The sequence below is a fragment of the Cnephaeus nilssonii genome (genome assembly GCF_951640355.1).
Source record: "Cnephaeus nilssonii genome assembly, chromosome: 5".
Taxonomy (NCBI): Eukaryota; Metazoa; Chordata; class Mammalia; order Chiroptera; family Vespertilionidae; genus Cnephaeus; species Cnephaeus nilssonii.
In genome coordinates this window covers 42,998,789-43,013,557 of record NC_137076.1, presented here as the reverse complement: position 1 = coordinate 43,013,557, position 14,769 = coordinate 42,998,789, and the positions used below count along the sequence as shown (strand labels likewise).

At 40.6% G+C, this 14,769-nt stretch overlaps 1 protein-coding gene across 4 annotated transcripts in view; it reads right to left on the bottom strand.

Annotated features, from left to right (window-relative positions):
* GUCY1A1 (guanylate cyclase 1 soluble subunit alpha 1) overlaps positions 1-11,905 on the bottom strand; it is a 52,844-nt gene extending 40,939 nt beyond the window's left edge. Inside the window, exons 1-2 of one of the 4 annotated variants that reach the window (XM_079772044.1) lie at positions 11,652-11,905; positions 11,219-11,292 (exon numbers count right to left, since the gene is read on the bottom strand). The gene's annotated coding sequence lies outside the window, so the exon portion shown is untranslated. Of the gene's footprint in view, positions 1-10,605; positions 10,957-11,218; positions 11,293-11,391; positions 11,558-11,651 lie in introns of those variants that run through there. The other 3 variants (XM_079772043.1, XM_079772045.1, XM_079772046.1) reach the window with 3 other exon arrangements.
* Between the last annotated feature and the right edge of the window lie 2,864 nt (positions 11,906-14,769).

Below are 14,769 nucleotides of genomic sequence, written 5' to 3'. Positions count from 1 at the left end.
GAGGAATCTCAGAGGGAAGGGGGGGAGGAGAAATAGGAAGAGATTAACCAAAGAACTTGTATGCATATATGCATAATCCATAGACAATAGTGGGGGAGGGGGAAGGAGTGGGGTGGAGGGAGTCAATGGGGGGGAGGGGACATCTGTAATACTCTCAACACTAAAGATACATTTTTTAAAAATGGGCAAAAGATCTGAACAGATACTTTACTAAAGAAGATATGTGAACAGCCAATAAATAACTCTTTAGATGTTCAATATTGCTAGTCATGAGGCAAAAATCCACTAGCATTTAAAAGTTTGACAATGCCAAGAGTTAGTGCTGATGTGGAATAACTGACATTCTCAGACACTACTGGAGGGACTGTAAGAGAATACAATCACTTTGGAAAACAGTTTGGTGGTTTCTTAAAATAATAAACATACCGTCATATCACTTAGCTATTCCATTCCTAGGGATTTACCCAAAAGAAAGGTAAACACTATATTCCAACAAAGACTTTTATGTAAATGTTCGTGGCAACTTTATTTGTTATAGCTAAAAACCAGAACTATTGAAATGTCTTTCATCATGTAAATGAATAAAATGATGTTGTATAGCCATACATGTAAAAAACTATTACTCAGCAGATATATGCAACAGATAATTGTGCCGAGTGAGAGTTCACACAAACAAGGTTGTATATGGTAATATTACTTTTATATAAAATCTGGTTACTGCAGCTCTAGCCAGTTTGGCTCAGTGGATAGAGCATCGGCCTGCAAACTGAAGGGTCCTGGGTTCGATTCAGGTCAAGGGCATGGACCTCGGTTGCAAACTCCTGGCCCTGGTCTGGGGCATGAGGGAGGCAACCAATCGATGTGTTTCTCTCACATTGGTGTTCCTCTCTGTCTCTCCCTCTCCCTTACACTCTCTCTAAAAATCAATGGAAAAAATATCCTGGGGTGAGGATTTAAAAAAATAAATAAATAAAGATTAAAAAATAAATAAATAAATAAAATCTGTTTACTGCAAACAAATTTGTAAGTCCAGAAAGAAGACCAATGATTGTCTAGGGACAGAGTAGGAGGGGGAACTGATTGGAAAGAAACACCAGAAAGCTTTTAGGAGTGATGGGAATGTTATTTATCTTGATTGTGGTAGTGGTTTCACAGAGGTATACATCTGTCAGATTTTATTCAATTGCATAGTTCACATCTGTGAGGTTTATTGTACATAAGTTATACATTAGCCAAGTCATTAAAAAAAAACACAAAAAAAACACAACTCAGTCAAGGACTCAAAGAAACCTAAATGATCTAGATTCCAAAATAAACAAATAACAAGCCCTAGGAGAGATGAGAGTCATGGTTACTTTCAGCCCAGATCAAGTGGTAGAAAGTGACAGAATCTCCCATAGACAGAGGTCAAGAGAAACTGGTTAATGTTTATCAAACTTGGAAGTGATATATGACAGACTAGAATCCTGAGGCGCTCCATAACTTAGCTTGACTCATTCTTCCATATTTGCAGGCTAATTAATATACATGTGTGATAAGACACATACACCCATGTGACACATATATGACACGTGAAGGGGGGGGGGGGAAGTAACCCAGGGTAAAGAGAAAACAATGAATAGAAACCAACCAAAATTGGCCCAGCTGTTGTTATCAGATAGGAACTTAAAAATAACCATGATAAATATGTTACAGAATCCAGTGGCAGAGTTGGGTAGCATACATAAACAGGAAGTTTCCACTGAGAAATAGAAATAGATAAAAGGAAAGGAAACCTCATAGACACAGACAACAGCTGGGTAATTACGAGGGTTGGTGGGGGAGGTAGAAGAAAGTCTAGGGGACATAAATGGTGATGGAAGGAGACTTGATTCCTGGTGATGAACACACAATACAATACAGATGATGTATCATAGAATTGTACACTTGAAGTCTATATAACTGGATTAACCAATGTCACCCCAATAAATTCAATAAAAAAGTAAAAAGAGAAAAAGAAAAATACTGTAGAAAAAAAAAGTATATAAGAAGCCTAACATCAGAAACAAAAAGGATCAAGGTAAACATTACAGTGGAGACAATTTGGCTCTAACATCATATTCCAGTAAGCAAATGACCCGGACAGTGGGTGGCAGAGCGAGGCCGTCAGATCACCTGTTTGAAGTGATGAACAGTGCATGATTCCTGCACCACTTAACATGGCCTTTAGCACATGGTATGAAGCAAAACCTCTTGATGGTTAACACTGCCCAATGATTATTTATCAAGGACAGCTGATGTTAAGAATCACAAGCAGGCACCATTCATTTTACTGTGTGTAAAATGGACTGTGACAACACGCAGCTACCAGTTTCCACGAGGCATGAAAACAGACCTGATAGGAAGATACAGGTAACTAACCCGATGTTACTCTGGTTTGATTTAAATAGATAATGAAGGCCACAACCTGCTGGTGAGAAAAAAAGTTCTAAACACCCCCACCCCCTTGGAACATCTCTTCATTGGCAATGAAGATAACAGGGAACAAAAGTGAGAAGAAACAGTTCTTTTTAGGACTTTCTCTGCTTTCTATTACCCTTCCTCTTCCTGCTGAGCACCATAGAGTTGCCCAATGCCCCCAACTTGTAGCCACCTTTCTTGTCTACGCCCCACATATTGGGTCTTTTGGTTTCCTTTTTCTGTTAACTTTAAAAATCTACGTCTAAGAAACCATGCTCTTAACGAAAGGCAGACGGGGACATGATAAGTGATTTCTGCTGTTGGGCAAACAAGGTTGTGGCGCTCTTCTGGGTAAAACAGTTATCCCCTGGTCTCTAAGAGATACAATTCAAAATACTGCAGCAGTCCAAAGGCATTTTAGGCCCTGGGGCAGGACAACGAGAGGGAAACTTTTGTGAGGGGGTGGCCTCACAATACCCCTCATTTATGTCCTTTCTGCTCTTGGCCAAGCGGGCAGGTGAGCTCTAGGTGGTAACCCAGTCAAAGCAGGATAAATTCTGATAGCTTTGAAAGGGGGATGGGGGGAGAAGAGAGGGAAAAGGCAGCAACTTCAGTTGCGATAATTTGCTATCCAACCAAAGTACAAACTCGGTCAAGAAATATCGAAGCTGTCCTACACACCAATGCTGAATATCTTTTAGCATAAAACATCACAAAAAGATCTTAAGAATATTATTCTCAGCCCTGGCCAGTGTTTCTAAGTGGCTAGAGCATCGGTCTGTGCACTGAAGGGTCTTGGGTTCAATTCCCGGTCCAGGGCATGTACCTGGGTTGCAGGTTCAATCCCCAGCCCCAGTCGAGACTTGTGGGGGAGGCAACCAATTGATGTGTCTCTCTCACATTGATGTTTCCCTCTCTCTCCCCCTACCGAGCCCCCCCCCCCCACACACACACACACTCCTTTCCACTCTCTAAAAATCAATGGGAAAAAATATCCTTGGATGAGGATTAACAAGAAAAAGAATATTATTCTCCGTAGCTACCACAGGGGAAAAAACCACAGAAATAAGTGTTGTGATATATTAAATTGTTATTTGGGGTAGAAGTGGACAAAGAGGAATGTTACTTACACTTAGTGACTGCAAATATTTTAAAACATTAAAAGAGTTTTAAACCGAAGAGTTTTCACTGGGAAAACTAATCGAATTTTCAAATGGATAATGTTAATCCAATCTACCTTGCTTGAAATCTTGACTTAGCAAGTACTGATGTTATTGTGTTATCTAAATACTTCCAGGTTACTTTTGTAACCTTCTAAATACTTCAAAAATGTTGCTATATTGATTGAACTTTACACACACAATTACACAACTTAATGAAACATTGAAATTCCCTGTCCTATGTTTTACTAACAATGTATAAACCATAAACTTAACTAATTATAATACAGCATGAATACAAACTGGTTGAAAATTGAGAACAATAAGCAGCTGACAATTTCAGAGCATACATATAAAACTAGATTAGTAAAATAACAAATTTTCTCTAATAAAAAACGCAAAGTATTTAAGTTACAGGGTTTCTCAATTTCACAAACAGAAACACCTGATATAAGGTAAGGAGACAAATTTCCTCATTAAGTCTAGAAATGCATGTCTAACTTTGGATAGTTTGAAACTGATTTATGAAGATCTAATTAACAAAATGGTTCCACATGACCTAATACAGCAGAGTCGGCCTGCCATTCTGGTCTTGTTGTAATCTAACCCCTCTTTACCTTCAGTCTTTTTATAAATATTCTCCAGCATAACCTCATTGCTCCAAGCAGGCCCATATCATCTCACACATTTTTACTGAGTGCTTATGATTCATGGAGCACTTCTATTAGGTGTCTGTGAATAGAATGAGAACTGAACAGAAATAATACCTGCTCCCACAGAGTATCAGGCTAATGGGGAAAACAGACAATTCAGCCAGCAATTATACTAGAGCTTAATGTGATAGGGAAGTACAGGGAGTTGATGAAAAACATAGAAGGCACTCAATTCAGACTTGGAAGGTCAGGAAAAGTTTCTGAGAAGTAGAGATTTAAAGGATGAGTGGGCCTCTCAAAGATCTAGAAAGGGAAAACAAAATCTAGAAAAGGGGGAGGGAAGTAGTATTTTCCCAAAGGAATACTTCAAAGCTGTGGCTTAAAAAGACTTGGTGTTACCCTTTCTCCTTCCATGCCTTGGTCACACACACACACACACACACACACACACACACACACACAACACACAACACACACAACACTCACACACACACACACACACACACACAGCCTTGGTCACACACACACACTCACACACACACACACTCACACACACACAACACTCACACACACACACACACACAGCCTTGGTCACACACACACACTCACACTCACACACAATACTCACCTGCTTTCTGTGATGCTCCTTCCCTCTGTCTAGAAAACACTCCTCCACTATTCTCTGTATTTAAACCCTACAAGTCCTGCCAAGTCCAACACCTTGGTCCTGTTTTAAAATCTCAACAAGTGCTCCATGTTATCTAGAAAGCCTTCTTCAATATCTCCATCTTGCAGAATTCTCTCCCTTCTTTTAAGTTGCTTAGCAGTTATTAAAATTGCACCACAAATATTAAGCTGATTGTTAAGTGCTGACATGTATAATTCTGAGACTATTTCTGGGTTTTCTTATCTCCACATGCAGACTTTGAATTCCCTCAAGTCAGGGACCGTTCGGTAAACTTCGTTTGTATCTCTGGCAGTGACAAGCATAATCCATTATAAACTTCATTGTGAGAAGTACAAAAGGTGACAGACCTCTGAGAAGAGTGTCATAAAACATAAAACAAGTTAAGCTTTCAAAAATTACAAATTCAAAAGAATATTCTTTTCCTTCTTGTTAATATTGTTAGATAAAGTGGTGATAATGGCATTTTTATTAGATATAGAAAGTTCACTGATGGGTGGGATGAAGAAATTCAAATAATAATACTCTATTCTTATTCTGTTTCATCAAAAAATAATATTCATGCTGGCAAAAGTAAGACAAAAATTTAAAAATTATAAAATTTAAAGCCCAAGATATAGCAGGACATTAAATATTCTAAATGAGTTTGATTTCACTAATTTGGAGAAATTATACTGCAAAGTACTGAAAGCATTTGTAGATACGGTAAGTGAAAATTTTAAATTATCTTTACAGATACTACAGTAAATAGAATGGTTTACAGAGAACAAAGAGCCACTGTCTCAATTTTCAAAATAGAGAAGGTAGATTCCAGCAACTCCAGCCCAGAGAGCTTGACATTAATTCCATACATGATTCCCAAAAGATTCTTAAAACTATGGAATGTGAGCACTTAAAATGAGAAGTGTCATTACCTACAAGCTAGTGTTATTTCCTCTTGGTTTTAATAAGGTTACTTGATATCTATTCTGCAGAAAGTAGAAATGCATTTCAGCAAGGAATTCGACCAAGTGTGTGAGAGTATACTCCTGGGCCACACAAAGGAATGTAAACTCTGAGGAAACAGAGTTACTTGACTATATAACTGGTTGAACAGCCTTATAAAAGGGACTAATTCATGGACTCTTGAAAAGTAAGAGGAAAGTGGCCAGGATCATGCCAAAAGTCCTTTCACTTCAGCAATCTACACATTTACTCAGAAGAAGCTATTAATTACTTCCTGACCAAATCTGTTAAGGCCTCTACATTGGGAAGAATTGCTAATCTGTATCATAGACTCAGAATCCAAAAATAGCTTGACCTTCCGAAACAATGGACTAACTAAAGGTAAAGGTTAAATTTAATTGCAGTATTTTTAAAAGTCCCAAATCCAGTGGCCAAGTGTACAATTGTGGAGAAGTACATTTGCACAAGAAGAAGCAAAAAAAGATGCATAATTAAATAGTGTAGTATGAGTGCAAAGAACGAATGAGACTCTCAAACCTTGCCAGTTCAGGATGAGTTGAAGGAACTGAATACTACCAAAGGGACTAGAAGAGTTGTCATCTATAAAAGCATTTTGTATAGGTATTCTAAGAGGTAAAAATTGGGATATAAATTGATAGAGACAAATAGTATAGTTCAATGTAAGAAAAGAGCTCTTAGGCTAAGAACAGAAGACATAGAGACATGCCTCCTACATTGAAGATCAATCGTGATAGTTTGCCTAAATTAATCTTCATATTCTCTATGAATTCAGAAATAACTTTATCTGCTAAGGAAGAAAAGAGTAAGGATAATTTGAGTGGACTGGAAAACCTGGAAAAGTCTGTAACATGTATTATAGAGATTTTGATATGGAATTATCTAAGAAAGAAACAGATTCCAAGGACTGTTAACCATCCCTTGAACTGAATCAGGTTAGAGTTAATCAGGTTCTAGGGGCTGGAGGTTTGAGGGTTGGAGCAGAGTTGACATTGCTAAGACGATTGTGATAAGTAAAAAGAGAAATATGAGAAGATTAAGGGTAGTCAAAGAAAAATAATGGAAGAGGTTGGTGTCAGGTAACGGCGAGTGAGTGGAATTATTGGAAGGAGAGGCGATTGTGGTCAGAAGGAGAATATGAGATTCTCCGCTTTTCAGCTGCGGTGATTCTGAGTGATGTGAAGGCCTAGGTGGGTGAATACCAGTGGATGCCTGAAGGAAAGGGAAGCAGGTTTAGGTCCTGAGAAAGCCAAACACACAGCTGTTCAATGAAGTCCTGAAAAATTCCAGCTGACTAAAGTGAAGAAAGAAAAACCTCCATTGTTTTAGATTCCTAAGGAAAGTGGAATGCTCAGGTCATTAAGCATTGGTAATGGGGACAGGATAGATAACATTAATGAAGGTTGTAAACTTAGAAAGACAACGGGTGATTGGGCCATGGTGAGAGAAATACAGTTTACAAGCAGTTCTGAATAGGCTGCAAGGCATCTCTGAGAGAAAACCATAATATTCCATGTAGGGTCATTGCAAAATGAATATCATTCTTCAAATTACGTTCTTAAACAGACCAACCTATAGGATCAAGGCATAAAAAAACCTTAATTCAATAATTACAAGAATCACACAGTTATACTTATTAGACACTTCCTCTGTGCCAGGCACTGAGTCCAATGATGAATATACTGAGGGAGGCTGGAGTTCAGTAAGATACAGACACTTAAACAAGTATTTGTAATGCAACGTAGCATAGCAAAAGGGAATATGTAGGTTAGGTCAGACCTGGAAATAATTTCAGGATTAAGATGTTTTCCTCGATCTACCCAACTTTCTCTCCCCAGGGTGTTCACTCCCCAAGCCATTGTCTTCTGTTGGCCTCTTGCTAATTCCTACTGTGGTGAGAAGAACGAGGTGGTATGTGAGCTAATTAATTTGAGTTGCCTTTGATTTTCTGAAAGGGGGGGGGGGTTCATTTTAATAAAAGATTATTAATGGCCAGAAAGCATTCCAGGTTGGTGAAGTTAGTAATTACGAGCAGTGAGAATCACATATTTATGGTAAGGGATGGGGCTGGGGGGGGGGGGGAGGCGCGAAGCCATGACCCAGAGACCCTCGAGTTTTATAATGTAGTCTACAGCTCTTCACTCCTTGCAAATAATTCTATCCATAGGAAGATAAAACCTATTGTCCTGAAATGAGGAGAGAGAGGAAAAATATGGAATAGGTCAGATACTGCCAAACTGTTTGAGAGAAACAGAAGCAAATGTGAGTCAGGATAGCCAAAAAATTACTCCAAGACAAACTAAGTCAACTACTCTATGGGCAACTAAATTTGTTCATCTAAAAATTGCCAAAACCTCTTCTTCCATCAGGTCAAAATGAAGATATCCAAAACAAAACTATTGGACAGGCACCTAATCAGTACTTACTGAATAAATCTAGATGGTCTAGAGACTAATAAGCATTGACATTAGTGATAATTTAGAATTAAAAATATCAGTTTCTACAACTATGCAGAAAAGTAATAAATAGTAATGTTTAAAAAAGTTGCTTGGGTAAATATTTATAATTTAAGTGATAGAAAATCAGTACTATAAAAGTTATATATCCTAGCAGATAAAAGAAAAGCATAGAAACTTTCTGGAAAATCTGACATACAAGAAATATTCTGAATAAATAATTTCCTCCAAAATTTTACCCCATCAGTAACATACTTTTTGGCTTGGAATTTTCAAATATTGCTTTGCTTTAAATCATTTCTCTTTACCTGAAGAGATAAATTCTTAAGGCTAATTTGATTTTTATCTATTTCAGAAAAAGTTTAAATAGAGACTTTGTGGGTATAGCAGTTGTTTTAAATTAACTTGTAAAAATGTCAGTATTCTCTTCCCTATACTCACATTAATTGTTGGGGAATGCAGCCTACAAATGTGAATATAGAATTTAATTTCTCTTGTATGGTTTCAGACAAAATCATAAAAGCAATGCCAGATAAAGATTTTTTTGCTTGAAAGTGTCTATGACCAAACTGTTGACCTTTAGTCATATAATATTTTATTGGCATATTCATAATGTAAATTAATTTCACTTATTGCTTCTTTAGTTTTTAGTACAAGGTAATGTTAACTAAAACAGGTTTCAAAATAACACCTTAGAGCAAGATCAATTTAATAAACCATAGTTATAAGAAATATTAGTACTAAGCATTTGAAGTTTTCCACATTTCTTTTTCCTTTGGCGTTGCCAGGTATAAGTAGAATATCTTTATATTTCTTCTGCATTCTGTAAATGACATTTGTCTTAGACCAGTCATTTTCTCCCTGGACGTCTAGAAACAGGGCCTGTAAGGGGCTCTTTGCATTCATACACTATGAAACACCACAGCAAGCGTAAGTACTTTATACTTTTGTTGGGTTTCAAAGAGAGAAATATAATTTTATTTCTTTGTCATACACCAGACTAGAAAGAGATCTTATAGTCCAAGAAGAAACAGAAGATACCCATTTATTCATTATAAATTTATACTAAATAAATTGCACCTACCTAAGTTTCCTATCTGACCTTTAAAATCATACAGGTGGGTCTATTTTCAATGACATGTCTCATTATTGTAACACTACTTATTCTAGAAATTTTCCTGCTCTCCTGCCAGAAGGCTTTATGTAGGAAGCCTGTTGTTTTGACAAGAAAAAGTGTACCTTATATATTAACTTTGTGGTTCTTGTTTTTCTGTGGAGTCACAGACCTCTTTGGCTATCTGAGGGCTCTGGACTATTTCCCTAAAAATGCAGCAACTCAGATGTGTGAATGCAATTTCAGGGACGGACGTCAGGACTCCTGGAGGCACAGCCACAGAACGAGCTGTTTGGTAACTGAACGGAACACAGACCGCACAGGCAACCTCCTCTGAAAAGCAGTCAAGTTATATAGCTTTTTGGCCAATAAGGTTTGCTTTGGAATTTTAGACATTCGTATTATTTTTACGTTGTTAATGGTTTTGACCACTCTTCATAATATAGTACCTGAAATACCACAGCTGAAGGAAAAAATATAACCATATTAGGAAAAGCAACAGATTAACTGTATCTTATGAACGAAGATATTAAATCTACATCTATCATTAAGTGCTTCAAAATTTTATATATGTAGCCAGAGGGTTAACGATTTTCCTACCAAGACTAGTGCTAATAAGTAGGTGGACATTTAATGAAATCACCATCAGAGAACTAACCCTGAAAAATCACTACTGATACGTTATAAATGAAGCTCTAATTTAATATATATATAGCTTCATTTATATTTATATACATATACATATGAAATGTACAACCTTCTGGTTTACTTCAGAAGATGTAAACTGCTTATCAAGTGCAAAATGAAGGATCAATTGTGAAAACAAGTGAGCAAAAAAAAAAAAAAAAGACACATGAATGCATAGCCGGAAACCACATGACCCCATTGCTTCCTAGCCCCTTACACCAATGTCACAGTGAGGCTGCTCAGCCCACGGATTACAGGCTCCAGGCACGGACCTCCTGACGGGCAGAGACGGTGGTGAGCCCTTGGGCACTGTTTCCCCAGGTGGGGCAGTCAGAACGACAACAGAAATTAGACTGCCATGCAGTAATTAACACAGGGGCGCGCGCGCACACATACACACTCACACACACACACACACACACACACACACACACACACACACACTTACTCTTCAGTTGAGCCCCTCGAGCAGCCCCACGGCAAGTTTCCTGGCTGCTTTCGATAAGCAATCCTTAGATTGTAGCTGTTTGCTCTCCAGGAGGGCGAATGGCTCACCCACGCCGCCGCACGCGGGACGAAGTTGCAGTAACGCCCAGGCTCTAAGGTCCCGGGCCCCTTTGCGGCTCCAGCTCGCCCTCCCGTGCGCCTGAGGCCGTGGCGCCGCGCGGGGCTGGCAGACGGAGCTGCCGGGGCGCCCAGGCCGTGGGAGAGCGGCGGCCCCGGCGCGCCCCGCGCGTTCTCACGGCCCCGCGGCACTGGCGCAGCCTCCGGCGCGGTCGGCCCGGCGCCCACCCCCGTCAGTCCTGGCCCTTCGGGCGTCGTAGGTCCCCCCGGGCCCTCAGCCGGGCTCGTGGGCGCCGTCTCCTTTGTTCCCTCGCTCCTTCCCAGCGTGGGAACCGGCCCCGGCCCCCCGACACCCCCGGGACTGGGCAGGTGGGAGCACCAAGTAGGCTTCCGGGGGAAGGGATGGAGGGAGGAGGACGAACCCAGGCCGGGGGCACGGGGAAAGCGACCGGCCCTCTGGGGAGCCCGACCCGCGAGGCTGTGCAGTGACCACTTACTCGGTGGCCTCGCAGAGCTCGGGACTGCGTTTCCGGATCTCCAGCAGCTCCGGGGCGCGCCTTGCAAATCCGCACTGCGAACGCAGAGAGAGAGTGGGTATCAGCGCGCGAGGCGGGGGGCGGGGGCGGAGACCCTCGGTGGCACCTGCCGGTCCCTGCGTGAGTGCACCCACCGCACACGCGGCCGCGGCGCCCACGCGCGGGCTCACTCCTGTCTACCTGCTCAACAGGCTGGGCGGGACGCGTGCCTCTCCAACCCCATTCCCATGCAAGCGTTCTGGTGGCGATCTCTCCCTGTATCTCGTGTCTCTCTCTGCGATGACCCCAAAAGATCCCTGGCAGTTCCTCTCCCTCCTGCACTGGACTTCTTTCCAGAACCCCTCCCCTTCCCTGCCCCGAAAAGCTGAAAGAGAAAGTAGCGGCTATAACGCACCATGGTGAGGTCACTCGGGGTCCTTTGGCTGCGCTGCGGGCGGCGCTCCCTCTCCGCGCAGGTGGAGGTCGCTTGGGGCGGCTCCCCAGCTGCTGCCTGCTCTTGGCCTCCGGTCTAGTTCGGGGAACGTGTAGGAAAACAGCATAGAAATCTGCTTGTGGAAAACCACCTCTGGGCTGAGTCCCACCCACTACAACCAGACTAGGGCAGGGGAATTGACTCCTGGACCCTGCAGCTACCCAATCGCCATCCCAACAGCTACTCTGTGGAGACAAAGACGAGGGGACGGGACAAAAAGAAGAGAAAGAAAAAAGGAAGGAGGGGACTCAAGAAAAATTTGGCCTACTTAAAAAAAAAAAATCTTTTCCACTACGCTCTGGTCCAGAAAAACTGGAGTTTACCATAGTTAAACATTCCAACATTTCTGCAGCGAAGTGGATGTCTGCAGGGATGGTTTTCTTGTCCTGGTTTCCAGGTTTCAAGCCCATCTACTCTTGCAAGTGCAGTTCAATGGTTGCAGATATTTACATCTGTCCAGTAAGGTCCTGATTCTGCTTGGTTTCATATATATATATATATAGTTCTATTTGTTGTTGTTGTTGTTGGGGGAGGGGAGGGTGTACGTGTGGTGTGTATTCCAGCACAGAAAAATAAGTTCTGGTACAGTGATTGAGGTCATCTTTCTGACTTAAAAAAAAAAAATCTCATTATGTGGTTTCATTGTGAATTCACAATTAATCATGATTATGTGATCTTTCTTCAAACTCAGGAACTCTGAGACAAATTGTTCGTGGTTATCTCCAATTCTTATATTTCTCCCCAAACCTACCACATAATCTGATCTCATTTTAGACTCATCACATTTGCAATTTTTTCCCATTTTTGCCTACTATTATCTTCTCATGACAAGTATCAGTCAGAATAAGCAAAGAAAAAAAAGACATTTAAATAATTTTAAAAAACATTTAAATAAACTTTGCCACCTCTGAAACCTGCTTTTCCTCAACTCCCAGCCCATCCACCTATGATAATCTTGGGTCAGTAAAGCTTTTCTCCTCAGGGTGCTTAGAATTTAAGATCTAAAAGGTAGAAAAAGAAATACCCACTAGCACATCATTGAACCAGAATCTCGTGCTATTTTAAAAATAAATTCAATGATCTGAGAGCACAGAAGGAGAAATACTTCATAAAGGAACAACTTTAGAGTTAAACCTTAAAAGGTTGGTCATATTTAGAAAAATATACAATAGTTAGTTTTTGTTTTGCTTAATTTTTTTCAGTCTGGGCAAAGGCATGGAGATGGGAAGGCATGAAATGGATATTCAAGAAATAGGAAGTGGTACCGGTTGATAAAAAAAATACAAAGTAAATTTTACAGGTATAGGGAGATAGGGTGCAAAGATCAGTTGGGTCCAAATGGCCTCTAGTTGTCACGCACTGTAGGTTTGGTTAAAACTTGTGGGGTTTTTTGTTTTTCTTTTCCTCTGTGGCAGTGGTTCTCAACCTTTCTAATGCCGCGACCCTTTAATACAGTTCCTCATGTTGTGGTGACCCCCAACCTTAAAATTATTTTCGTTGCTACTTCATAACTGTAATTTTGCTACTGTTATGAATCGTAATGTAAATATCTGTTTTTTCCGAGGGTCTTAGGTGACCCTGCTAGTGGTTCTCAACCTGTGGGTCGTGACCCACAGGTTGAGAACCGCTGCTGTAGAGCCTACGACCGTAGGAAAACACAGATATTTACATTACGATTCATTAACAGTAGCAAAATTACAGTTATGAAATAGCAACGAAAATAATTTTATGGTTGGGGGTCACCACAACATGAGGAACTGTATTAAAGGGTCGCGGCATTAGAAAGGTTGAGAACCACTGTTCTAAAGGAAAGATGGAAGCAAGAGAGTCCGAGTCAGAGAGAGTCAGAGTGATGCGATGTGAAAAGGAGTTAACCTGTAATTGCTGGCTTTGCAGATGGAAGGGAGTTATTACCAAGCGATGTGTGCACCTCGAGAAGCTGGATCAGCCTGGAAAACGGATGCTCCCTAAGAGCCTCCAGAAAGGAGCACAGCCCCGCCAACACTCTGAGTTTAGTCCAGTAAGACTCATTTCAAACGTCTGACCTCCATGTAGGGTAATACATGTATGTTGTCTTAAGTAATTAGGTTTCTGGTTATTTGTTACAGCAGCAATAGGAAGCCAATACAGATTTTGGAACTGGGAAGTGGGTGCTGGTATAACCAATACCTAAAAATGTGAAAGTAGCTTCGGGAGGGGGAAATGGCAACGGCTGGGAGAATTTTGTGGAGCATGGTTTTTAAAAACCTTAAGTGGCTTTGAGTGCACTGTTGGGAAGGACGTGGACGTTCACCCTGCGAGTAAGGACTCAGAAGCCTGGTAGAGAATCAGAAGCCACGGAAAAGAACACCCATGTCTTCTTAGAGAATACTTACTCTGCCATAAAGGGACTGCTGGTAGAAATATGATCATTAAAAGTGCTGCTGGTGAGGACAGAGATGGAAATGAAGACCCCGTTATTGGAAAGCGGCAGATCTTAGCTGAGTTGTAGTTTGCCATATGCAGAAATGATGAATTTACATATTTAGAGGAGAAGATTCTAAGCAAAGTGTTGAAGGCATTGCCTGACTTCCTCCTGTGGCTTATTGTAAAATGTGAGAGGAAGGGGAAATGGAAGGAATAACTATTAAAGAAAAAAGGAACCAGGGTCTGGTGATTTAGAAATCCTCAGCTTATCTAGATTGAAGAAGCTACGCCATCCTTATCCGGGTAAACATAGCATCCTTAGACTGTGGCGATTGTCCCTAATATCATTACATAGCGCTAGCATTCCATAAATTGTGCTTCAAAAAGAGACCAAACTGGTATCCATGTTAATGATGCTTTTAAAATGCTTCACCGCAGAAGTAACTTACAATTTCACTGACTTCCAGAAATTGAAAAGAAAACATCCAGTGGAGACGAGGACATAAAATGTCCCTAAGATGAATGGGTTAACGGATACTACAAAACAAAAGTTTGGGAAACTTGTTCAAAGGTATTTGTTGAGGGTAACTATGTTTGCTCCATCCAGTTAAAGATATTTCACATGAATAAAAAT